Source organism: Camelus dromedarius, chromosome 4 (genome assembly GCF_036321535.1).
Source record: "Camelus dromedarius isolate mCamDro1 chromosome 4, mCamDro1.pat, whole genome shotgun sequence".
Classification (NCBI taxonomy): Eukaryota; Metazoa; Chordata; class Mammalia; order Artiodactyla; family Camelidae; genus Camelus; species Camelus dromedarius.
The window spans coordinates 54,191,199-54,218,082 of NC_087439.1; the positions used below are offsets into that span (position 1 = coordinate 54,191,199).

Genomic DNA, 26,884 nt, shown 5'->3' on the forward strand with positions numbered 1-26,884 from the left:
AGCTTTCAACAGGCCTCAGGAAACAGGCAACATGTGACCACAATCTAACTTGTGATGTTAAGATAAAGTGTCTGATATTACATTCTGGGTTAGAGTGTCAGTTGCTATCTAAATATAGTTTTAAAGGCAGATTCCAACTCAAGTAAAACATCTCTTGAGCTTCTCTGGATGTGAAGAGAACTCACAGCCTGACTATCTCACTGATGTTATTACAGTTCCTTTGCTTTTCCTTCCCTTCTTTGGTAATGCACCATCCAGGACATGCTTCCCTGGTAACATGCCAGGCATGAGCAGCTAGAAGACAGCCCTCATTTTATTCTTAGATAATATTCTCATATTATAGAAAAAGGAAGTTTTACAATAAGGGTAGCTGGAAAATAAAGTATCTGCTTACCCCAGCCATAAGCTATAATTAGGAAGGCCAGAAATACCCTAAGTAGTAATTCAACACTCATTTTTATCAGGAATCTCATAAAACTTAATTAAGGAATGCAAGGATCCTGATAAAAATTTGTAAATGTACACTGACAATGAAATCAATGCTCTTGTTTTCTTCTTTGTGTTTCCAGTCGACATCACGTCTACTTATACATGGTGTTTCTTTATTTTAGGAGATAAATCTTCAAATCATGGCATATTAAATCTGAAAGGATTCAAGAGAGTCTCTAACTCAAGCCGTCTCTCCACTGGCCCCTTGTCAACTTTATAGACGAGGAAAATGAGATCCAGGGATGATGGTACTTAGAACTTACATTTGCATGTTGCTATATACTTAAATAACATTGTTTACATTCAAGAGAATATCATTTGATTACACTGGTTAAGATCCGAGGCCCTTGGAATTGACTGTCTGGGTTTCAATCCAGCTCCATACAAGCCTTGGGCAACTTACTTAACCTCTCACTTTCTTAGTTAACTATGGTATCTCCTCATGGGAGTTGATAAGTAATTTTCCATAGTTTTCTCCCGCTTCTGCCTGTCTTTCAAGCAGAGACTACCTTTGCTCTATTGAACTATCTTTTCAAATATGTTAATATAGACAACAGCCTTGAAAGACAGACATAGTGTCTACCACCAGAGCAAAGGACAGGTTTGCTCACTGTCCAGCAAAGTAATGTCATCGTCTACAGCCAGCATAGTACTCAATGGTGAAAAACTCAAAAGCTTCCCACTAAAATCTGGGACAAGACAAGGATGCCCACTATCACCACTCCTATTCAACATAGTCTTGGAAGTCCTAGCCACAGCAATCAGCCAAGAGAGAGAAATAAAAGGGATCCAAATTGGAAAAGAAGAGGTAAAAATGTCACTATATGCAGATGACATGTCACTATATATAGAAAACCCTAAAAGGTCCACACAAAAACTACTAGAACTGATCGAAGAATTCAGCAAGGTAGCAGGTTACAAGATTAACCTTCAAAAATCAGTTGTATTTCTTTACACTAACGATGAATCAACAGAAAAAGAAAGTAAAGAAAAATCCCCTTTAAAATAGCACCCAAAGTAATAAAATACCTAGGAATAAATCTAACCAAGGAGGTGAAAGAATTATGCACAGAAAACTATAAATCATTGATGAAGGAAATTAAAGAAGACTTTAAAAAATGGAAAGATATCCCATGCTCTTGGATTGGAAGAATCAATATTGTTAAAATGGTCACACTGCCCAAAGCAATCTACAGATTTAATGCAATCCCTGTCAAATTACCCAGGACATATTTCACAGAACTAGAACAAATCATAATAAAATTTATATGGAACCATGAAAGACCTAGAATTGCCAAAGCATTACTGAAGAGAAAGAAAGAGGCTGGAGGAATAACTCTCCCAGACTTCAGACAATACTACAGAGCTACAGTAATCAAGACAGCATGGTATTGGTACAAAAACAGACATATAGACCAATGGAACAGAATAGAGAGCCCAGAAGTGAACCCACAAACTTTTGGTCAACTAATCTTCGACAAAGGAGGCAAGAATATACAATGGAATAAAGACAGTCTCTTCAGCAAATGGTGTTGGGAAAACTGGACAGCCAAATGTAAATCAGTGAAGCTAGAACACTCCCTTACACCATACACAAAAATAAACTCAAAATGGATCAAAGACTTAAACATAAGACAAGATACAATAAACCTCCTTGAAGAAAATATAGCCAAAACATTATCTGACACATATCTCAAAAATGTTCTCCTAGAACAGTCTACTCAAGCAATAGAAATAAAAGCAAGAAAAAATAAATGGGACCTAATGAAACTTACAAGCTTCTACACAGCAAAGGAAACCATAAGTAAAACAAAAAGACAACCTACGGAATGGGAGAAAATTTTTGCAAATGAAACCGACAAAGGCTTGATCTCCAGAAAATATAAGCAGCTCATATGACTTAATAAGAAGCAACCAAACAACCCAATCCAAAAACGGGCAGAAGATCTAAACAAGCAATTCTCCAAGGAAGACATACAAATGATCAAGAGGCACATGAAAAAATGCTCAACAGCACTAATTATCAGAGAAATGCAAATCAAAACTACAATGAGGTATCACCTCACACCAGCCAGAAGGGCCATCATTCAAAAGTCCACAAATGACAAATGCTGGAGAGGCTGTGGAGAAAGGGGAATCCTCCTACACTGCTGGTGGGAATGCAGTTTGGTGCAGCCACTGTGGAAAACAGTATGGAGATTCCTCAAAAGACTAGGAATAGATTTACCATATGACCCAGGAATCCTGCTCCTGGGCATATATCCAGAAGGAACCCTACTTCAGGATGACACCTGCACCCCGATGTTCATAGCAGCACTATTTACAATAGCCAAGACATGCAAACAGCCTAAATGTCCATCAACGGATGACTGGATAAAGCAGATGTGGTATATTTACACAATGGAATACTACTCAGCCATAAAAACCGACGCCATTTGCAGCAACATGGATGCTCCTGGAGAATGTCATTCTAAGTGAAGTAAGCCAGAAAGAGAAAGAAAAATACCATATGAGACCGCTCATATGTGGACTCTGAAAACAAACAAACAAACAAAAACAAACGAAGCATAAATACAAAACAGAAACAGACTCATAGACATAGAATACAAACTTGTGGTTGCCAAGGGGGCAGAGGGTGGAAAGGGATAAACGGGATTTCAAAATTGTAGAACAGATAAACAAGATTATACTGTAGAGCACAGGGAAATATACACAAAATCTTATGGTTGCTCACGAGAAAAAAATGTGACAATGAATATATATATGTTCATGTATAACTGAAAAATTGTGCTCTACACTGGAATTTGACACAACATTGTAAAATGATTATAAATCAATAAAAAATGTTAAAAAAAAATAATGTCGTATTGAGCAATGGTGAGGTACTGTCCAGTTAGCACTGTCCAGTATAAAAGATTTGGGTTCCTTAACCTCTGGATTCCTCCTCTGTAACACAACCCACGACATGTGTAGGCATCACTTGGCTCTCAGAGAACTATGAATGCTGATACCCTGACTGTTAATATTGATGTGAGTAATACAGATCTTTGTTTCTGACTCAGGAGTCTCATATCTTCTGCAAACATCCACGCTATTGTGGCAGGCTAATATATTAGCCTCCAACAGGGTAAAATCTCAGACCCTTCATAGTTCTTAACAAGAGATTTCTGTAAGAAATGATTAGAGCAAGTAGACATAAAGAGCCTAAAAGAGTGTCTGGCATATAAAGACTAAAAACTGAGTAAATGTTGGTGGTTAATGTTATTATATAATATGTTATACTTGCCAAATGCATATGGTTTATTTGTGGCAAAACCAGCATTAGAATCCAGATCTGCAAAAACTCACAGTTTAATATTCTCTTCACCTCTCTCTTCTACCAACATTATATTTTCTGCATATTTAACTTACAAATAATGTTAGAAATAATGTAATTTAATAGGAATAATTAAGAATTTTATACCAACTTATTTGGTGAGCATGTTAAAATTATTATGAGAGAGGCAATAAATCTGGTGGTCCCAGACCCATATATAAAGCATTAAAGTATTATTTTAGAAGAGTGGCCAAAATCGTGGTAAGCTCTAATACATAGAAAAAAATAAATTTGTTCAGAAATACATTGTGAGCTAAACGTTACAAAGTTTGAAAATTCCCCAATGACAATAACATTTTAGTGTGTCTACTTTCATCCCTGAAAACCCACTACTGCTTTTTGTTAAAGGCTCAAAGTAACATTTCTAAAATGTATATATCCCAGGGAAAATTTCTGAAAACAATGGCTCCCTAGTACTAATTGTTGGATTTTGAAATATTTTCCTAAGACATTTTCTACAAGTCATGGTTTAAGGATTTGGTTCCTGTATTACGACAAAAATAAAAGCAACTAATATTAAATAAATATTTGCTTTGTAGCTGACCCATACTATTTTGTGTGTTTTCTTTCATTGAATCCTTACAACAATTCAATGTGGTAGAAATTATTTGTAACTTAGTTTACTGATGAGAAAATGATGCATAGAGAAGTTAAGTAGCTTCTTTAAGTTTACATAGCTAGTAAGATCTAACAGAACAAAATGAACTCAAGTATGATGACTAGTGACCGTGCTTCATTAAGTCTTAGTTATACTGCCATAAAACTTTGGTTGGATTTACTGAGCCTATGAATACTGTAAGATGAAACACTAAAATAAAGAAACTTGACTTTTCACTGAACAATAAAACAATTCAATAGTGTTCATTACAGACCAATAATAGCAAATCACGTATCAGTCCTACTCCTTTAATAAGCTGTTCATGGACAGCCTGGTTCTAATTGTATGCTCTTGGATGCAATGTGAAGTTTCTGATTCTAAATATAATTACCTAATTCAATATTAAAAGAAATACAGTTTTATAAATTATCCAGTCTTCTCCCAGAGATCCTTGATCCTTACTGTAAATACAAATATTACATGAGGATAATTAGCTTTTACAAATTTCTCTATTTCCCTCCAGCTCTTTCTGCTTCACTATTCATACACTTGAACATCGTTTTCAACGTGAGAAGGGTAACATCAGTGTGTAATGCAACTAACATTTGAATTACGATGTTTCCAAAAAGTTCAAAGTTTCCCCCAGCATTGTCAATTCATTTTCAGTTACTTCTCATTCTGATTCACTTAGTTCATCAGCTCTTTAAAAACACTAGGGTCTTTTTTTCCCTATGTGTCTTCTATGTTATTTTCGGAATTCTGTTTTCTATCCTTAAGTCTGTCAAAAACAGCAGCTCCATTTTTAAAAAGTAATATTTCACCTGTTCTTTATCTTTTGTACAGTGCACTTTATACATTTGAAAATCTGCGCAACCTTCTTCATTCTGATCAGCACTTGCTGTACCAGCTTCCTCTGAAGCAAAAGGAAGTAACTAGTATAGACAACATGATCTGGACTGGGGGACTAAATCTAGCCTGATGGCCAGCTGGAGTACTTGGCCACCTACTACATGTAATTTTAGCTAATTTTTATGTAATGTTAGGAATTTCAAAACCTCTACATGTCTCCCAATCTTCTGAACACTGACTTGCCATGAACTTTGTTCACTGTCAGTTTGGAGAGGCAGGGTCTTGTCTTTAGTTAGCCATTGGTGAAACCCCATAATCACGGATGACTGTTGCTGGAAGAACTATTTATCAACTTGGGCTCTGAGGACAGAGTATTCTACTATGTAGCATGGGAACAGAGTAAGGAAAGAGCATATTAGAGGTGAAATCTCTAACGTAGCCAAACACAGGAGAACATTATGCTCAAAAGGTCTAGAACTCTTCAGGGGATGGGAGCTTGAAAGGTGTATTTGTCTCCCTATGTGTTCATCATTGGGGCAAGCACTGCGGGGATGATAAAATAAGATGTAGACTCTGCCTTTAAAAAGCTTCCCATCTAAAGGGAGTATTAATTCCACAAAACCTAGGTAGCACACTGTGTATAATTATTATGTTGTATAGACAAGACTATAAAGAGTTCAAAGAAGGGATACATTAAACACTTCAGGATTACTAACAGCATTCTCTAGAGATGACACTGAAGAACTAAAGAGGAGAGGAAGCATGTAGAGTCAGAAGTGGTCAAGGAAGGAAATAGCAATGCATGGACAGCACACTCCACTGGCAGAGGGGTTGCATGGAAGCCATTCCTAAAAGATTGGGCAAAAATATTTTTCAGCACAATGTGGCTTTGAGCTGGGGACATCTTAGAAGGGAGACCTGGAGTCCATAGTGGCCAAGACTTATATGAACTCTGTAATTCAATGTCTATATTTGTAAAAACAAATTCAATGGAATTTGCTTGTTACCCTTCTAATTCATGGTGTGTTTGACTATACTTGATTATAGCAGGTATTAGGGGAATGAGTACAGCTCAGTGGTAGAGCATGTCCTTAGCATGCACGAGGTCCTAATGACCTCCCTCCCCCCAGAAATCCAGGACTATAGCAGGTATTCTCTAAAAGTATAATCTAGAAGTATATATTAAGTGCCAATTTAGCCTGGCATTAAAAGAAACTCATAAATGCTGTTCTTGCCCAGTAGACCATTACAATGTAATATTGTAACCTAAGGAAACAGTGATAATGTGAATGTCATTGGCACATTCTTTGTAAGATAACTAAAAGGAGTGGCTTGTACTGAAATACTTGTGTTTTCAGTGACTTTTTCTTTATTTTTCACCCTTCTCAAAGTTTTAATCTCTCCTCAAACTTCCTGAGTGGATCTTGGCAAAAAAATTAGCAAACTCTATCTAAGAGGTGGTAAAAAGAGCTGCATTTAGGGATGTGGGAAATCTTGAGTTTGGCTTCTTGGAATTCTGATGAGATACTGCTTTAAGGAGGAAAGGCCAACTCTATTCTTGGAAACATTTCACAGATAACTGCCAATGGCATTTATGTTACAACAGAACTAAATAACTCAATTGGTTAGAAGGAGTATTTCAAACAAATAAAAACTAAAGGATTCAGGGAATTTTGATCTTTTTCTCTCTCGGAGAAGTCACTGCCCACATTGTGATACAGAGGAATCTACTCTTAATCAAAAACAAAACAAAACAAAATTTTGCCTCATATCATGAACTGAAAAATTATAAGAACCAGAGCCAGCTCCTCTCACTTTTGACTTGTTAATGTAGAATTTTGGATAACCTCTGGATTCAGTGCAATGAAGAACCATCTGGTGTAGTGAAATCTACAGCAAGAACAGACTTGACTTGGAAATAACTTACAGAGAGTCATCTACAATTTTAACTTTGGAGGTAAATGAGGTATGATGTTATTGCTTGTTCTATTTGTTATCTGGGTTTTTTGTTAGAGAAAACTGATGGTGAATAAGAATGTCTTTATTATGAAAGCTTTGGTATTATTAATCTAACTGACTGGGTCTTGGAATTTTATGACAACAAATACACTTTCACCTGTTCTTGTTTTGAATATGTGTATTCATTTAATGTCTACTTGGGAATTTAGGACTATTGTTCTTTAGCGTACTTTGAAGAAAATATCATTGTATGAATCCATGAAAGGTATTAACATAGCTAATACCTTGGCTTCTTTATGAATACTTATTTTTTATGAATACTTACATTTTATGAATGTACAAGGCTGTCTGATTTATTTTTTCCATTTTATTTTGTGAAGTAGAGATTTCCGTATTGAAAAGTGTAAGACTACAAAGATTAGAGAAACATATCAAGGAAGAAGGATGTTCCAATGATTCAGTTTCTCTGGACATTAAAGAGGTGATGCGCCAGACAGTTCCTGGAACATGGCTACAGCTTTGATATATTGTTTTCAATTGATGACATGGTTGCCCAAAACAGTCAGAAGTGAACACTGGATGTGAAAAGTAAATAAAGTCTGAAAGAGCGGCTTGTGCTGTAGCATTTAACATTCTTTCTCTGTCGGCACTGATCCAGCTTGTTTTAAGGCCTACAGTATGATGAAGTGTCAGAAAGAGGGACTATGGAGCGTCCGAGGGTGGGAAAAGAGAAAAGAAAGATGAGGTCTGAAGTGGGAGTGAGGCTCAGAGTTGGAAGCTAAAGTGTACTTTGTCAGTTAACTACTTGGGAAAGTGGTATAATCTGTGGGACTAAACAAACAAACAAACAAAAATAAATAAAGTAGAACTGGAGTCTAGAGATGTGGATCCAAATTGTATATACCATTGACTTCTCCAATTTCAGCTCTGTGTTCCCAGCTCATGGCCAGGAAAGAGTCCTGAGGGTATCCGATCGTTACTTACTCACCTTGGAAGCTGGATCTCTGAGGATGTAAAGCAGCGACTGTCTCCTGATACTATATATCCCTAAACTGTTTGCTTCCTTTTTTTTTTGGTCTCTGGTAGGGTGAAGGGGCCATTTCTGTGGTAAGGTTAGCTGTTCTAGGATTTCTACAAATGGCTAATTATTGTTATCAACTATCATTAAAACCTAATAAAGAATTCCTTTGGGCAGAGCTCTTGGAAAACCAGATTCTAACATCAGCCTCATAATTAATGGGCTATGTGAAATGTTGTGTAACAGTCTATGTGAGTCTCAACTGCCTCTTTTAGTAAATAAATCCATCTCTATTGATATTCTGATGTTAACATTAAATGAGACCATATATATGCAACACTTTGAGAGGAATAAGGGATGCAATCTATTTCTGAACTGTACAATTTATTTTACGCTAAGCATGGAAAGAGCCTCAGCCAAGCACCTATGTGTAAACTCTAAAGCATATCTCATGAGAAAAGTAAATCTTAAGGCTTGGTGCCTCTGTTTATTAGTGGGCGGTGCAGGGGAGGGAGGAGGAATGCAGGAAATGGGATTGGGACTGACAGTGAAGAAGACCAAGGATTCTTCACATGCGAGTCTATTAAACATCACCTCGAATTGTACTTCTGATTTCTACGTTAAAATAAAGTGAATCTTTAAGGAGACCTTTCTTCCTTATGATAGATATTTCTGTCAGTGTTTTTTTCCTCCCTTATTTACTTACTAACTAGTTGAGGATAAAAGCAGTGTCTCATATCTTTTACGTGTATTAACACACAGCATAGAGCTTTGCACATACCCATCAAAAAACATCCAGTGAGTAGATATTATCTGTTGATTTTCCCGCTATTATATGGAGATGAAGCTCTGTTCACATGTCATTTTATTATCAGCTGTGGCAGCAGATAATAAAAGAGACTGCATAAGTGGTTCAGAGGGACATGGCTTCCATTTCCAAAGAAGTGCTTTGAAAGGCAAAAAAAAAAAAATTAATAACTGCCTAAAATTTCATCATTTATATCTGGTATCAACCAAGTTTCTGTGAATTAAAAAAAATAAATCATTCACAAAGTACATACTCTTCAACAATGGAGCCTAGGTTTCAGCCTCTGCAGGACACAGAACGCCAGGTTTTAAAAATGTTTTTGAAATACAGCCTGCGATGTAATTATAGATGTAAAATTATATCTCCTAGCTTAAAGAGAACTGTTGAAAGAAAAGCAGCTGCTTTGTTTGCCTAGAATGTCAGCATCATTATTTTTATGAGATGCTTCTGAGAAACACTAATTTGTGAAAGAAAAGCATCCCAGAAGGCAAATTTGACAGTTTAAGTTCTCGTGCCTAAAGTGTTCTGAGGATCATAGTTAATTGAAAGCAAATGGAAAGCTGAATACAGTTTTGTTTAACTTCCTCACAGAGCCAGTGGAGTGATTCTGAATTAAATTTTCAAAATCTGAAGGAAGAAAGTGTGCTATGCTTTAGACAGAAAAACACATGGTGATTGAGAGATTATGAAATGCTGATGGGCATCCTAACAGGACTCTGGTAGCTTCGACTGGTTCTAGACTGTCAGAATAAGCCAGATCCCTTCCCACACTGATAAATACATACTTGAACATGGCTTTCCATTTCTGAGGCAGACTTATATAGTATGCTAGTTTATTATTGTCTGGTAAGTGAAGCCAATGAAAAACTGCCCACTTGGCCCTTTTAAAGAAACAAAAACCTACTCTTGCCTCAAAGTCAATCAGTTCTGGTAGCTTTAAAAACTAAACCAATTTGTGGGCAAACCTTAAGAAATGGAATCTGTCACTGACACCATGGAGGAGTTTCAAGAACAAAAATGCATCTGCAATTAAAATCAAGGAAGAACCATGAACTTCAGAACCTAGCTTCCATAACATTAGCAGGATAATTTTTTGTGAGGGCTTTTTGCAGGGAGGGACTATTTGGGATGCCACTCTTCTCTTGCTATTATTGGCCCTTGCTTCTCACCCTGGTGATGCCAGTGAAAAAAGCTGTAGTACTTTCCTTGGAGAAGTTTAACTTGGGACAGAAGCTGAAGCTGAGTGATCTTATGTGGATCAAGATGGAGGTAGGGAGAAAGTTAGTAGTAGTAAAAACACTGTCAGTAGAAAACAACTCAGGAAACCAGCCTGAATCTGAGAAAGACCACTGAGTGGTCTAAAGCCATGGAACTATTTATTGCCAGCGTCAGGAGGTGACAGGTTAGGGGGTGGGCCCCGGGGCGGTGGGAGTGTCTTGGTCTCACTCTTAGAGCTTCCGTGTGAGAAGATGTCATAAATCTGAGTATATTTCCCTGAAGGGAATTATGACTGATATACACCTAGCACCTGGCAAAAAGAAAATGATCAAAGTTACAAGTTCAGTGAATGAGTAAATGAATGAATAGAGATATTTCCCTCCCACCGTGAGTGTTCTCTTTTATGAAGGCAACTCTATAAAGTCAATCCAGGTGTAGAATGTAATTTATACTTATTAACTTCCTACATGTTCTCTAATATGGCCTGGAAATTCATCCAGTATGGATAAATGCAAAAGGAAACCATTTTTGAGTTTTAAATAACTGGTTTAAAATGGGATTTTATAAATATTAGTAGTTATAATAACTCATTTGAAATCTAAGTCTCATACACTCTGCCAGGCCTGGGACATGTATCTTCTCTTTTGTGCTTACAAAGAACCAACAAGGTCAGTATTAGCATGCCCATTTTATATGGGAAACAGATGCTCAGGATATGCAATCACATGCTCAAAACTGCACAGCTAGTAAAAGGCAGAACTAGGAGTCACACTCAGGAGAATATGATTTTAAGGCACACCTTCTTAACCTCTAAATTGTCTTATGAGCACTTTATGCTTTTATGTCAATGAACATTTTATGCTTTTTCAAGATGCAAGCATCTCTCAGAATATAGATCCCCTCCTGAGACTAAAGATGCACAAGTACACTGACAAATAAATTTCCAAGCCATGGAGACATACATGCTGCCATCCCCATCCCTATTATGACTCTCGAGTTTACTCATATAAATATAGACTTAAGAAGCCAGAAAATTTACAAAATACTGTAGAGAATTAGGAAGAAATATGAAAATGGCAATAAAAGGACTTCCAAAGGGCTTACTACAGAAATAAAAATTAAGGGAAAAAAGGTGAGGCACTGGATTTTTGAAAGCAATCATATATTCTGCAACAAGAAGTACTGAGTTCACTAGAACAAAACTTCAAGTACAATATCTAGCATTAGACACCAGCAAAGTTATACTGCAAAAGATTTTGCCTCCCCTTGACTGTCTCCCCTTCCCACCTCACCCTATTGACCTCTTCCCTTATCTCCTTCTTTGTCTGAAATACTAATTTAGTGCATACTATATGCCAGGCACTGATTTTTGTGATATGCCAGGAAAAACAATAACAACAAAATCACCAGGACAAAACGAAAATCACTGTCCTCAAGGAGCCTACATTCTAGTGGGAGGACTTAGGTGATAAGTGATAAAATGCCATGAAAAAAAACCAGGGCAAGTTTGGGACTGTGGGAATAACAGAGGCATGCTGTCATTTTAAATGGAATGGTCAGGATAGGTCTCACTGAGGAAGGCATGTTTAAGCAGAGATTTAAAGGAAGTAAGAGAGTTAACCAAGTGGCTTTTAGGGGAAAGACTGTTCTAGACAAAGGGCCAGCCAGGGAATAGCCCAAGACAGGAGTGTGTCTGATGTGCTTGAAGCAAGCAAGCAAGGAGACATACAGGGTCAAGGTGGCCTCTTAAGGGGTCTGGTGTTTATACTAGAAAAATGGATAGCCAATGTAGGATTGAGAGCGACGTGATCTGATAGGATTGATTGATTGATTGATTGATTGATTGATTTTAAACATTCAATTTTTAATTTTTTTATCATTACTTTTGGGGAGTGTTTGTGTTTTTGTTTTTGTTTTTTTGGTGGTGAAAGAAAATTAGGTTTGTTTGTTTGTTTATTTAATAGAGGTACTGGGGATTGAACACAGGATCTTGTGCATGCTAAGCACGTACTCTTCCACTGAGCTATACCCTCCCCCCAACAGGATTTAAATGAATTACTCTGGCTGCTCTGTAGTGGACAAGGGTAGAAGCAAGGACAAAAGTTAGGAGGCTTTGCAATAATCCAGGTGAGAAAGAGTAATGGATCATAAGTAGAACTGAGAAAAAGTTAAATTCTGATAGTATTTTGTAATATAAGCATTTAATTCTATATATTTCCCTCTAAGCACTGGTTTAGCTATATCCCATAAATTGATGTGTTGTGTTTTATTTTCATTTAATTCAAAATATTTTCTAATTTCCCTTGTGATTTCCTCTTTTGACCCATGGACTATTTAGAAATAATTAGTTTTATTTTCTAATATTTGGGAACTCTCTAGATATCTTTCTGTTCATGATTTCTAATTTAATTCTGTTAAAGTCTGAAACATATTTTATATAATTTCAATCCATTTAAATGTATTAACATACTAAGATTGTATGACCCAGAAGATGGTCTATCTTAGTGAAGAATCCTTTTGAACTTGAAAATGATGTGTATCCTACTGTTGTTGCATGGAGTGTCCTACAATTATTAATTAGGTAAAGTTGTCAATGATGTCAGGTCTTTTATATCCTGAACATCCTTTCTATTTGTCCTATCAATTGCTGAGAGGAGTGTTGAAGTTTCCAACCATATTGTGAATTTGTCTTTTATTTTCTATCAATTTTTATTTTACATATTTTGGAGCTCTGTTGTTAAGATGCATACACAAGTTGGGTTGTTTTCTTAGAGAACTGACCCCTTTAGCATTATGTAATGCCTCTCTTTTTATCTCTAGTAATATTTATTATTATTATTATTCTAAAGTCTACTTTGTCATTTATAAATATACCAACTCAGCTTTCTTTTGATTAGTATTTTCATAGTGTATCTTTTTCCAACTCTTTACTTTTACCTTATCTATGTCCTATATTTAAAACGGGTTTCTTGGAGACAGCATATCTTGCTATCTTATCCAATCTGGTAATCGGTGTCTTTTAACTGGTGTTTATTCTACTTAAACTTAATGTAATTATTCTATGGTTAGATCAAACTCTATCAACTTGCTACCTGTTTTCTAGCATTCTATATGTTCTTTGTTTCTTCCCCACCCCTCTTTTTTTTTTTTTTTGCCTTCTTTTGAATTCACTAGTAATTTTTTATTCTAGTTTATTTCTACTATGGGCTTTTACCTTTCCATAAAATTTTTTGTGGTTGCCATTGGTTTTAAAGTATATATGTTTAATTAATCAAGATCTACTTTGAAACAATATTGTGTCACTTCAAATGTACCATAAGGACCTTACAATAATATATGCCCAGTTGCTCTCTCCCATCTGCTGTTGTTGTCATACATTGTATGTTCATTTTGTGACAAATATATAATACATTACTATTATTTTTGCTTTAGATGGTTATCTTTTAAATAAATTAAAGTAAGAAAAATTAATTTTATATTACCTTCCTTTATTCCATTTCCAGTATTCTTCATTTCTTGATATAGATCCATGTTTGTGGTTGGTCTCATATTCCTTTCTGCCTAAAAACTTCCTGAATTCTGAATATATTTTGAACGTAGACCCAATGAGGTTTCCAGATGTATTGGGTGTAGCCTTTGAGAGAAAGCAAAGATGACCTCAATGCTGATAACTCACAATAACAGCAGTAAGTAATTTTTTAAAAAATGGATTTAGGAAGAGACATTAATGTGAAAATAAATTCAACTAAAAGAATACAACTTGATACACCTAATGTATTTTGTAATCTGATATCTGCCATGGATTTTTCTGCCCCTCTAAGTTCCAGTTTCAAAGACCCTTGGAAGTCCCAAGAAGGGATCACAGACACTACGTATGTGACTTCTATATATGTATATGCCTACTTTCTTCTCTCGTCAACCTGAATGCAAAACTCAATCCCTTCACCAGTTTCAACAAGAAATCTATTCCTCCCACGTATACCAGGTTTCCTCATCTTTTTCCCTCTTTATAAAATTGACTCCTGTGAGTTTTGAATTCTTCTCCCTATTTTGTATAGAATATAAGGATCTCCTACACTCAGCATTATATATACAAAACCCCTTAAAGAGGTTTTCAGAGTAAAGGAGGCTTCAGGATCCACCTTTCTCAGAAATTTAAGTTTATAAATATACCCCATTGTTACAGGTAAAGTTCCCCCAGGATTTGCATGCAAGAGGTTTATCAGAAGTGCTGTTGAAAGCAGTATCTTTGAAGGAGCAAAGGAAGCAAGTTGAGCAGAGGTAGAATTTGAAATGAGATACGTTGAAACAGTAGCCTCAGCCAATGCCACAGAGATCCCTCAAGACTGGGGTGATCCTACTAAAGATAGCTCACATTAAGGAATGTACCCCACAACAATTAGTCATCGGATATGGCTGCCCCTCCCAGGAACTGGAGCAGAGACTTGAGCAAAGCAGTTTCCCTCAGCTGAGGGCAATTCCCAGAGTTGGATGTAACTGTAAGTCAACTGCAATCAGTACTCCCAATATCTAGGACCATAAAGCCTTGACCATGAAGGGGAATCTAGGACGTGTCCAAATGCATCAATTAAAATCCACCCCATGCCATGTAGTTCCACTAGCTTCATGCAGTATGTTCTCTTCACAAGGGAACAACTTTTTCAGGATTATAACTGGCTTCTGTTCCTGGGAAAGCTTTTAGACAAAGTTTAGTGGGAAAAGCTACAGTGTCAACCTCTTTCTCTGCCCGGCTCCTTCTACCCTCCCCCCTACAAATACTATCTAGTCCGCATCTGATATTTATAGTCTCCCTCAACGATTAACCCCATCTACTAGATTCCTCTCGCCTTTGACTACCACTGGGAAGTCAGCTGGTTTCCATCACTTATCTGGTGGGATGACTCAGACCCCTATCCTTGAAGAGGCCTGGGCACATAGTTGCTGTGCCCTTCTCGGGATGTGGTTTCTGTACATGTCCATTTGCCATTAATATTGGTTAGAGGAATACCAAGAGTCCCCTTCCCCAGCAGCTCACTTAGGTGCCAAATGTATTTTTCCTGATCCTATTACACAATATGTAATAGCAGCCCTACCTTCTGATGATCACAGTCAATTAACCCTGCAGGATTGTGGGTCCTTTTTTGACCTACTAGATCCCTGGCACACAGAACTGAAAGTAACCATGTGGCAGTCACGGCTAATGTTTAATGGGGCTCCTGTAGAGTCATCATCCTCCCTTTAGGAATTACACCCATTAAAAACCTACAGGACCTAGAATTGTGGGGATGGGAAGAACAAGTTTCTTAAGTGGGTCACTGGTAGTGATAATAAGCCTGGTCCCTTCTCTTTGCAACCCTTTGTTCCCAGATCCATGTATTTTTCCCTTGGGAAACACAGCATCATATGATTCATGGTTTAGGGTATGCTCTTCATTCTGGAGGATGAAGGTGTGTACCACATTCTTGCAGAGTGTAATTCTAACTTGCCACCTTAGACACATACCTTCAAAAAGTCATTCCATCATTCTATGAGGCTGGCAGAATTGGAGTGGTGAAATGTGACAAGACCAGTGAATCTCATGGTCAGGTGCCTACTGTCACACCTCATTTGCTACAAAGTGCACTGCTTGGTCCAATGCAATTTATGTAGAATCACATATTGGTAGATTAAACATTTTGTTTGCTCTTGGATGATGGTGCAGCCTATAAGCCTAACAGACAGGAAAGGCAATCACATAGAGAACACCACTCAAAATTTCTGGCTCCTGAGATTTCACAGACATAGTGTGATCAACTTTGTCTAGTTGGACCCCTCAAGGAACAGTGCCATATTAGAGGACAGCATTAGTCTTGCTGCTGGTAGGTTAGATGACTGGCGGCAGCTGTACTAGGTCTGCCTTGGTGAGTGGCAGTCCACGTTGCTCGGCTCAGGCACAGCCTCTGTCCCTGCCTCCATAGCTTCTCCCATATAAACCCTTTGTGCAGCATTGGGGTGACTTTCAACAAAGACTGGCTAAGTTATTCTATATGGTTATTTAGTGCCCTGTTGATGGATTCCAATGCTGGGCATTACAATGTGAATCAAAGATATTTCACATTTCATGCTCATGTTTATATGACAATTCACATGCCTCTTCTCCAGACCTCTTTCTCTCATTCTTCTATCTTTTCTCCTTCCAAGCCCCTGAACAGCTAGCTAAACTATCTGTCACTGCTAATGAGTTCATATATAATTTTATCTCAACCTACCTGTCGTTTGACACAAAATAGATGATCACGCACACTACCCAAACCTCTGCCAATTTGGGACTGCCCCTCTCGAGGTCACCCAAGTGAGGCTTTTGTGCGACAGAACAAATTATAAATCAGTTGTCTACTGTTGTGTAACAAACCACCACCCCAAAACCAAGTGATTAAAACCACAGTTTATTATTTCTCAAAGTGAGACGACCAATGTGGCCAAGGATGGAGACAAATGAAGCAGAACTAAAGTGAGAGTCATAAAAAGAGGCTGTCAAGAGCAGTGATTGTGATATCACCATCAACAAGCAAAGGCAGGGCGTGAGATAGACTGAGCTCGACCATAAAGTTTTAAATAAATATAGAGGATAAACTAGAAACAATCTTTATGCTTTCTGCTAAACACACCAGAATTCCTTATCTTTGTCTTCAAGACTCTTCCCACTGTAGACTCTGTTTTCCTGTTAAATATTCTCCTCTGGCGACAACCTCAGAAGACCTTATCAGGAACTGTCATGAGAAAATGGTCTTCCGCTCGCTGCATGTTAGTACTTCAACCTGGAGTTCCCCTCCCACCCCATCACACTCTAATCCTGTGTGAAATACTTAGTTACTTTTAATAATCCAACTCAAGTTCTTTTTCCCAAGTGAGGATGTCCATAAACAAACAAATTGAGCCTCTATGCAGAAACTCTTGTCAAGAAGAGATCTTCCCTCCTCTGAACCCAGTGAAATCCTTAAAAGCAAGGCCCAGGAGGCACTGATCTTTACAACGTGCTGCACGAAGCACGTACAGGTGTTTGAGGTCTGATAAATGAACGACTGAGCACCTTATACTTAGGCCTCAGGGCCTTGTATGCTATTTTGAAGTCATCTGTCATTTCTGTAAGTTAAAATTTCCTCAAAGTTGGAGATCAGATCAGGTCATAATTTTGATTTTTTCCTAGCATCTAGCAGTGTGTTGAAACCAAGTTAGCATTAAAATATTTAAGTTAATTTCTTAAGGAAATCACTGCTAATCAAGGACATGTGAGAAGGGGTGATGATTGGTGATATAATTACAAGAACAGCTGCAGTGAATTCCATGAGGCCCTTTGAAGGGGGAATGACCCTTTAGAGACATCTCAAATCAAGGCAAGGGGGACATATCTTTGCATCCTGCACCATCCAGGCACTGAATGTATGCCCCGTCCCAGGAAGAGGGCATAACTTTGGGTGGGGAGGATTCCTTGGGCCAAGGACAATTCTTGAAGGATGCAGCTGTGAACCATCAGCATCCAAAATTCAAGTCAACTAGGAGAGTGACGCCCTTAGTTCTGGAAGGGGATCTGGGTGGTGCACAACAGCATCAGGTACAGCCTCCTGAGAAGGAAAATGCAGTCTCCTGCTGACCTTCTGTACGAATCTTCTTCCCGAGGTATGAGTGAAAAGACAAGACTGAATTTACTTTTAGCACCCGAGTCTCAAGCAACAACTTTTTTCTCTTTGAGGATCTGAATTGGCACCCGAGCTATTTATTTCTAGGACTACCCTGTCACCTGAAACCTGGGAAGGGGTTTCACCTACACAGTACAAGTCACCCACGCCAATACCGCTGCGGCCCCAGCCTAATCAGGCAGGGTCTCCCTGCATAAGCAGACATCTCTGCGGCATGTGGTTTTCTGGACGCTATACAGCTGTCCCTAGCTTGAAGATTCCAGAATTAGAGGATACGGGTCTGAAAAACAAATTCTCACCAAACTCTTTCATCTTTCCCACTCTCAGAATCAAGGCTTACTCCTGGGTTAACGACTCCTGCATACAAGAAAGGAGCATCAATCTCCGCTCTTTTCAGCCCTTACTTGTAGAATCTCTGCCTTCTACCAGAAGAAGGAGCCAGCATATCTCTTAGGCAATTTTGCTTGCAGGGATTACGTCTCCTTGGTTCCTCTTTGTTTTGTGCTCCTAATTTCTGGATGGCTAATGGAAAGTCTCCCATAGCAAGTGTTGTTTGCTTGAAAATATCCATCTTCTCTATAACCAAAATTTTTAACAGTGGGGGAGGATGGATATACTTTTCTTGCTCACTTGACAACTCTATGCATCGAATATGCACCATATAAATGAATACCTCCTAGGTTAAAGGTGGTTTGTCCCTTCATGGCCCGGCTGTTCTAAGATTAGACTTCATAAGATAATGGACACAGTCTTTCACGAGATTTTCTGGATTTCAGATCAGAGCTGGAGGGTGGAGACCACTCCCCAGGACCTTACTTGCAGGGAAGCTGATTTTACTAAGGGTGTTAAACTAGCATTATCAACTGCAACTCCCCAAGTCCAGCTAAGGCCTCCAGTTCAACTCTGCCATTTCGTTGGGTTCCAGAAGGACATCTGTCACCTTTCTCTCTTCTCTGCTTGAATACAGCTTTGCTAACAAGGAGAATTTAGACCTCCCATTCTAAAACTTCTCCAATAATGCCTTACTGTATGTTGCTCTTGTAATAACATGCTTCGACTGAATCCGATTTTCCAAAGTGTTCAATAGCACCTTGTCATATGGCTCATTGCAAAATACTCTCCAGTACTAACACATTTCCAGAGAACTCTTCTCCTTCCTATTGGTGCATGGTAGGGGAATAGATGTACGAGTCTCAGCAACTTTCAACATTACCAAGTACAGTTTTAGAGGCTGTCAAGTCTTTCGTCACAGAGGTGAAGCTCTGGCAGAACTGAGATCATGTGTACCTCCTAATGCCAAGCCTGTAAATTTTCTTCTAATCTCCTTCACATCTCTGCCTCTGAAACTTGCCATTACTGCAACACAACACGCTCTCTTCAAACTCACAATCCCTCTGTCTGTTCCCGAAAGTTGGATTGCCTGAGAATGTAAGCTAGTGAACAGTTAAAGGTTAGCAGCCTCTGCAAGGGGTTTCAATGCTTGCCTGATAACTGATTCAACAGTAGATGTCCTGTGTCTGAGGGAATCTGTCGCAACAAATGGAGTCTGGTAGGGACCTCTGGTCAGGCAAAATCACAGTGGCCATGTACACACTTCCCCTTTCAAAGAGAACACTATATTTTAGAGTCTATTGAGTTAACTTCTAAAAAAAAAAAATCCTCATTTGAAACTTGAGTTGGTTTGACTTACATAATAAAAAGAAACCTTGCTTTTTGCTTAAAATATTCAATCTTGAACACTGTGTCCCTATAGAAAACCTGAAGCATTGATCTCAGAGTAGATCTCTAGCTTGGGTTCCCTATGAGGCTGCTATGGATCTATTCCTTTAAGATTCTTAGAAGGTTTACTGTTTAATTGAAAATAGAGGTTCTGTGAGACACATCCAAAAAAATCCATAGATGGCTTTTTGCAAGGGTCTCTGAGAAACTCCCTTAAATCTATCTCTGTCTTAAGGGCTTTACAGTTACACATTTTGCCATATTTACCCTAAGAGCATGTTTCCTGACAGCACCCTGGATTTGATCTTTGCCCTGAAGCTCTTTTTTCCTTTTAAGAGTCTTCTTCTGGGGGGATTAGAGATGATAATTTGTTTTATTTTTAAAACTAGCAAACCAAGAGCCATTTCTGTTTGTTTTACATTCTGCTTGAAAATGGAATAATATCTACTTTAACTCATATCTTTTTACCTTCATCTTATGATGTGCAGCTAGAAGACATCAGTTGTCATTTTCAGCACTTAGCCTAGAAATACGCTTACCCAGATCTATTAGTTCACTAGGTGCCTTTCCATTTTCTACAGTGACAGTTTGCATAAACGTCGCACCATTACATATCCAAGGTTTCTACCCCCTAATCACATTTCATTCATTCTCCTTCAAGCCTTCACTGACAGCCACTTTGATACTCACTGGTCCTGGTAATACTCTACTTCCTGGTAGCAAAATTTGCTACTTTTGTTACACAGCAAGTCCAATCAAAACTTACTTGTATAAAACAACATTCATTTTATTTTACTCATGATTTTGTCTGATGGGAATTTCGGGAAGAGTTCAGCTGGGCAGATCCTGCCTAGAGTCTCTCATGCAGTTGTTGTCAAATGTCAGCCAGGGCTACAGTCATCTGAAGGCTCGACTGGGCTGGATGTTCAAGGAGGCTCACTCCCATGGCTGACAGTGGACACTAGCTGTCAACTGGGAGCTCAGCTCAGCTCTCAGTGAAAGCACATACAGGTGGCCCCTACTTCTGGCTTAGCTTCCTCACATCTTGGCAGCTTTGGGTAGCTGAGATTCTAACATAGCAACTCAGGTCCTTACGTGTGCATGTTCACTGAGCTAGGATGAGTTTCAGTAAATGCACTTTCTGCCCATCATACAAAGTTATAAACAGGACAAAAGCCTTAAAAACCTTTGTTGTTGTCCCTTAACATCCCCACCTAACAAGTTGCCATGTTTATAAATGGAAATGTCTTCTGAGAAATGTCAGGCATCTTGTTTGAATCTTTTGAAACAAAACAATTTCTGTGATGCATGTATAGTTATGCCAGGAAGTCCATCTGCCAGCCAGAATTTCATCCTTTAAATACCTTGTTATGGCAGCACAAAAGAACACAATGAGCTTTGTTTAGAGTGTCAGTCTTCCATTTCTGGGCTAAAGGGATTAGGTCTAAATTGCACATCATTACATAAGGCCACATGAAAATATTTGCTTCTTTTGTCCTTAAAAGCACTTAATGATGCTTTATAAAAAGCCAAAAAAAAAAATGTTAATTGGACTAAAGAGATCTATTCAAAGGGTAATAAGCAGTAGATTTGCCTGGCATTCTAATTTATGTTATTTATTTAACACACAAAAGTCGGGGGAATTTTCAAGTATAATCATTTGTTGGCTATGGCAGGGGGCTGAGGAAAGACCATACAGTGTGGGTTATAAGCAGGCATTTTAGAGTCACTTAAGACTCTAAACTGATTTTAGCCTCTTGGTTAATAAATGTGACTAGGAAATTTACTTAACATCTCTTTGGCTCATCCTCCTCATTTGTAACATAGAGATAAAAGTTTTCACCTTCTAGGACTGTTTTGAGGGTGAAATGAAATAAATATATAATCTACTTACCAGCACTTGACACAGAGTAGATGTGTAGTTAACAAGTCAGATAAGGGCAAGCTTACACTTTTGATAGGTTGTGTGTGTGTGAAAGAGGGAGAAGGGGAGGGGAGACATGGAGAGAGACTGAGGGATAGAGGTAGAGGGGAAGGGAGAGAGAATATTTTGGGAAGGCCATATAGATAATATTGTTGGAAACACAATGTGAATGTGATGGTTATTTGTTGATGCTAATTTATTTGATGAATGGATTTTGAATTTTGAAGATGTTGGAATGTAAAAGGAATGGGATGTCGAGAAACATGTGTAGATTTATGTTACTTTGAGAGAGTCACTTGTCTCCTGTACATAGGACAAAGCAGAAAGTTGGAAACATTTCTCACCTCCTGCTCCCCCTTCTGTTTCCATTTCAATGATAATTTTGCACCACCCACTCCCCAGGGACTTCTATGCACCCAGTGTCAGAAGTTGTCCTGTGAACAATACTTAGCTGTCCACTAAGTCAAGTAATTGGAAAGCTACCAGGCCATTACAATGTCACTGAAAATAACTTAGAGGTATTTTCATATTATTAGGGGAGGAAGCCCAGTGTGATGTATAAATAAAAGTGGACTTTCCTAAGGAACAAGAGTTGGGGAAGGAGTGAAAGAAAGATTTTGAAGTGGGTAAGGCCTTTCCTTGCTTTTCAGATGAACTGGTGAGGTCATTTCTGTTTTTAATCTGTATAGTTAGGCCTTTTGGAAGAAATACATTCTGCAATTTAATGCAGTAATCTTGCCATTATTAATTAGAACAATAATTTCCATTGCTTAAGGCTCATTTCTATAATAGTTTTGCTAAAAAAATAATATTCAGGTTTAGTCAGGTAAGTAAAAAAAAATAGGGTATCAATGGCAAATTTCTAGGTTTTTTTCAATGCTTTTTCAGGAAAAAACCAGATTTTTATTTTACCTTATTACAGGTCTGTTCAAAAGTAATTCTGTTAACACCCTTCAAGTAACCTTTTAAAATATTACTTATGAATCTATGTACCTTGATAAAAAGTTTCCTGTTTTTCATTTCCCCAAGGCTAAAGTGACACAATTATTAGCTTTTGATAGGGTTAAACAATAACTATGCATGCTCACCTTTGTGAAAGAATGGAAAATAAATATACCTTGAAGCGTAGTAACAGTTGAAAAGATTCCCATAATTCAGTTTTCTTACTTTCTTTTTTTAGAAGAGCACAGAGAAATTAAAAATGAATCTTTAAAATATTTTTTTCTACGTCTCATGCTAAATAAAGTCCTGTCTCTAAGTGTTAACAATATGATACTTTTCCTGGAGACCCTCTTTAATCCTGTGTAGTAGTTAGAATCTGCCAGGTGACATTCTCGATGCTGGGGATATATCAGTAAACAGAACAGATAAAAATTCCTGCCTTCATAGAGTTTATGGCCTAGTGGGAAGAGACAGAAAATGAACACTCTAGGTGTAGAATGTGGTGATAAATGGTTATGGCAGGAAGGGAATAGGGAGTATCAGCAGGGTTGGGCAAGGGTTGTGGTTTCAAACAGGGTGGTGGGAGAAAGGTTCTTGGGAAGATGACATTTAAGGGACGATGTGAAGGAAGGAGAGGATTCTGTATTTTAAAGAATAGTTAGTAGATCAAGTAGAGTCAGTTAAGGGGAGAACAGTGAGAACTGAGAGGTAAGAGGCGCCCAGTCTGGTAGTCTATAGTAAGGATGTTTGGCTTTTATTACAGTAAATGTCATTACAAGTGTGATATGGGATCCCACTATAGGTGTGTCTACATTTTCTGTTTGCCTTTCAAGATTCATTTCCCACTTTCTCCATCCTGTTCTCTGGCGCAGGGAAGCTAACTTGTATTTCCTATTTTTCCTCATGAGCAAACACACTTCTCCCTTTTGGTAACCTGCTTCCTCTTTCAGTTATCCAAGCGTTCCCTCTGTCAGAGGAGCAGAGACTTAGCTGCCTGTATTTCTCTGGGTCAGTAATTCTCAACAGCAGCCCTAAGCCCACTCACGCCAGTACTAGGAACCTAACTACAATACAGATTCCTTGACCTCACTCAAGACATTCAATTCATATCTCCAAGACTGAGGCCCAAGAATCTGCATGTTTCACATGTCAGTTCTTTCTTACAGTGCAGCTTAAAAACTAGAATCCTAGATTATAGAAACCATATGTACCCTTCTGATGGGCATTCAGGCAGTTTCATAAACTCATTTTTTTTCTTAGCTCCAAAAATGAGAACTCAAAAATATTTGGTTTTACTGATGATAATCCACTAAACTCTTATTTCTATTTTTAGTTAATGCTTATAACATACTTCATTTTGTAAAATATTTTATCATTAAATACCATACACAAAAATTATTTTGCACGGTCTCCATCAACTTGTGTCATATGAGATGGTATCTTGTTTGCAAACATATAAGCTATGGAAGGATTATCTATGACTTCTACATGTTTTTGTATAACAGTATTCATTTTATTTTTATTTAAATTTTAATATTTCCCATAATGAATTGTTTTTCAACATTATATTGAATTAGAAATAAAGGTACCCCAAAGTTACTAATAAATACTGTATATCATGCTATATTTTATGCCCTTTGAATTGGTAGCACTGAACTTTGAAGACTTTCTCAGAGTTATGAAAGGGAAATGACTCTGTGACTTAGATTGTTACAGAATTTGTGATGAGGAATTCACATTTCCGAGTAGTTTATGTAGCACTGTTTTCACATTACATCCAATCTTCTGTGAAGAGAGAGACATTAGATTGATGTTCTCCAGAGTATTTCTGTTACAATCTCCAGAGTTCAGTACTTTTAAACAAATATTGTCCTTTCAGTTTTTTGCACATTTCATGGGTTAATTTCCCCTGTGCTAGAATTTGCTATTTCAAGATACTGAGGCAAGCAAGACTGGTAGAAATAAAGAACAAGGGAGGCACTGTCATGTAACAAGCAGATGATGGTAAATATCTACCCAGGTAGCTGAATCCATTCCCTCCCAAGAAGATTGGTTCATTTGGCCTGTAAGAATAATCTTGAACTTTTTCCTAGCAGAGAGATGGCGTGCTATTTGATTGAGGAAGCTGCACAATGGATTTGGCCAAGACCTAAGGTTAAACCTACCTTTTAAGCTGGAGAGGATCAGATGGAGTCTTTACGGCTCACTCTGGCTGGACTGTGTTTACAGCAAATGCTCAAAAGCATGCATTTCCTCTCAAATATTAGGATTTGCAGCTGTTGGTTAAAAATACATCTAAATGGATGCCAAAAGCTGAAGTAATGGTCCATACATTTTAAGAATATGAGATGAAAGGCTTGTGATTCTTGTAATAATTGCATTGCACATAATAAAATGCCTTATAAGAAAAGACTCTTGGAAAATTTCTGATTCTCTAAGACTTTGGTTAAATTAAGTCAGTCTGTTTAACACAAATGCATTTTTCAGAAAGATAAAGTTTTCACTTTTCAAAATAATTGCGCATTTTTCTTTGTTAGTGAGAGGGTATATAAAAGTTCTAAACATTAGCTGTATTAGATGATAAATGAGGATTTTCTATTAAAAAAAAGAGGAAGAAGAAGAATGTGCCTCTAGAGCCTTTGTTTATGTTACTTTAGATTTTTATGTAAGGATGACATAGGATTTTGGAAATCCTAAATCTGAAAAGGACCTTGAAAGTTATTTAGTTCAGAAGTGCTAACAATAGCAACAAGGGTGATGTTAATAACATAGCTAACCTTTGAGCACTTACCATCTGCTGGGCATTGTTTTAAGAAGTTTTACATATGTAATCTTAGTCTATCCTCAAAATAACTCTATGATGTAAATATTAACTTCATTTGACAGATAAGGCACCTGAGACACAAAAGGTTTAACAAATCTGCCTCAGGTCACAGAGCTAGCAAGTGGAAGAGTCCGCACAAAAGCTGAAGAAACACTTATAAAATTATCCCAGCCAGTTCTATCCATGGAAAGTGTACACAGCTGTCTGGAGTGTGATCTGAGGTGCCCGAAGATCTACCCAAATACAGCTTCAACAGTTTACAATACTGCCTCAAATTCCCACCAACAGAGAAAGCGCTTTGTGTAAAGATAATCCCAACAAAAGGTTATAGTTTAAAAAAATATTACCTAAGAAGAATTGCCCACTAATGATAGCAAGACAAAATTAACACATTTTAGCAAGATTTGGATGATAAAAGGAAAAAAAGAAAACAAAAGAGCTGTCGAAGGTAAACCTCATAACATACACTCTTGGTCAATCTTGGCAAAATGGAGGGGGAGATGAAGACAAAACTCATCCAATTTGGCTTTGTTGGATATGGAATTATCTTAAGCTGTCTTTTCATTTGGGAGATATAATCATACTAGATAGTCACAACTTCACCATTTGCAATGGTAAAGTTTGGTTAACAGCAAAAATCATCTATGTATAACATATTTTCCTCACTACTTGCCTTTTTGAACAGAGATTTTTAAATAAGGGCCTCACATATGGGCCCCTATGGATATATGAAATTTCAAATATGTATATGAGAATGCAAAGCACCCTAAGAAGATTGTCCAAAGAGTTCATCAAATTCTCGTAACTACACTTGGCCCTCCACATCTGTGGGTTCTGCACCCATAGATGCAACCAACCATGGATCTAAATATTTGAAAAAAAAAAATTCTAGAGAGTTTCAAAAAGCAAAACTTGAATTTGCTGCCTGCCTGGCAACATTTACATAGCATTTACATTGTATTTACAACTATTTCCATAGTATTTACATTGTAGTAGGTATTATAAGTAATCTAGAGAAGATTTAAAGTGTACTGGAAGATGTGCATAGGTTATATGCAAATACTATGCCATTTTATATAAGAGACTTGAGCATTCATGGAGTTTGTTATCCTCCGTGGGGTGAGGTGAGGGGGTCTAGAACCAAACCCCTCCATCCAGGATACCAAAGGACAACTGTATGTATGAATCCTCCAAAATAGTTAAATTAGCACAAAATCACCTAGCCCAGCTGCATTTCTTACATATCACCTAAAATTAGCACCTGCTGGAGGTAGTCTTTAATAGTTGAGAGAATATAACATACAACTGTTTTGAATTATGTATCCTAGTGAGCACCCAGGGCTACATTCAAGCTGATGTTTTAGATAGCAAAGTATGGTCAGCAAAATGACCGAGACCAGGACACCACTGGTTTGCTAGAATTACTTTTCACCTTTTCATTCTGTTTTTTCAACAACGAATGCAACTCTTCAGGACTGGGGTTT

General features: G+C 37.7%; 1 protein-coding gene across 9 annotated transcripts in view; it reads right to left on the reverse strand.

Annotated features, from left to right (window-relative positions):
- Positions 1 to 26,884, reverse strand: part of NEUROD1 (neuronal differentiation 1) — a 175,811-nt gene that overhangs the window by 105,006 nt on the left and 43,921 nt on the right. For 8 of the 9 annotated variants that reach the window (XR_004136758.2, XM_064484958.1, XM_031451763.2 and 5 more), the window contains one exon: positions 13,798 to 13,949. The exons of the other annotated variant lie outside the window; for it this stretch is intronic. The gene's annotated coding sequence lies outside the window, so the exon portion shown is untranslated. The remainder of the gene's footprint in view (positions 1 to 13,797; positions 13,950 to 26,884) is intronic. 9 annotated transcript variants of the gene reach the window in all.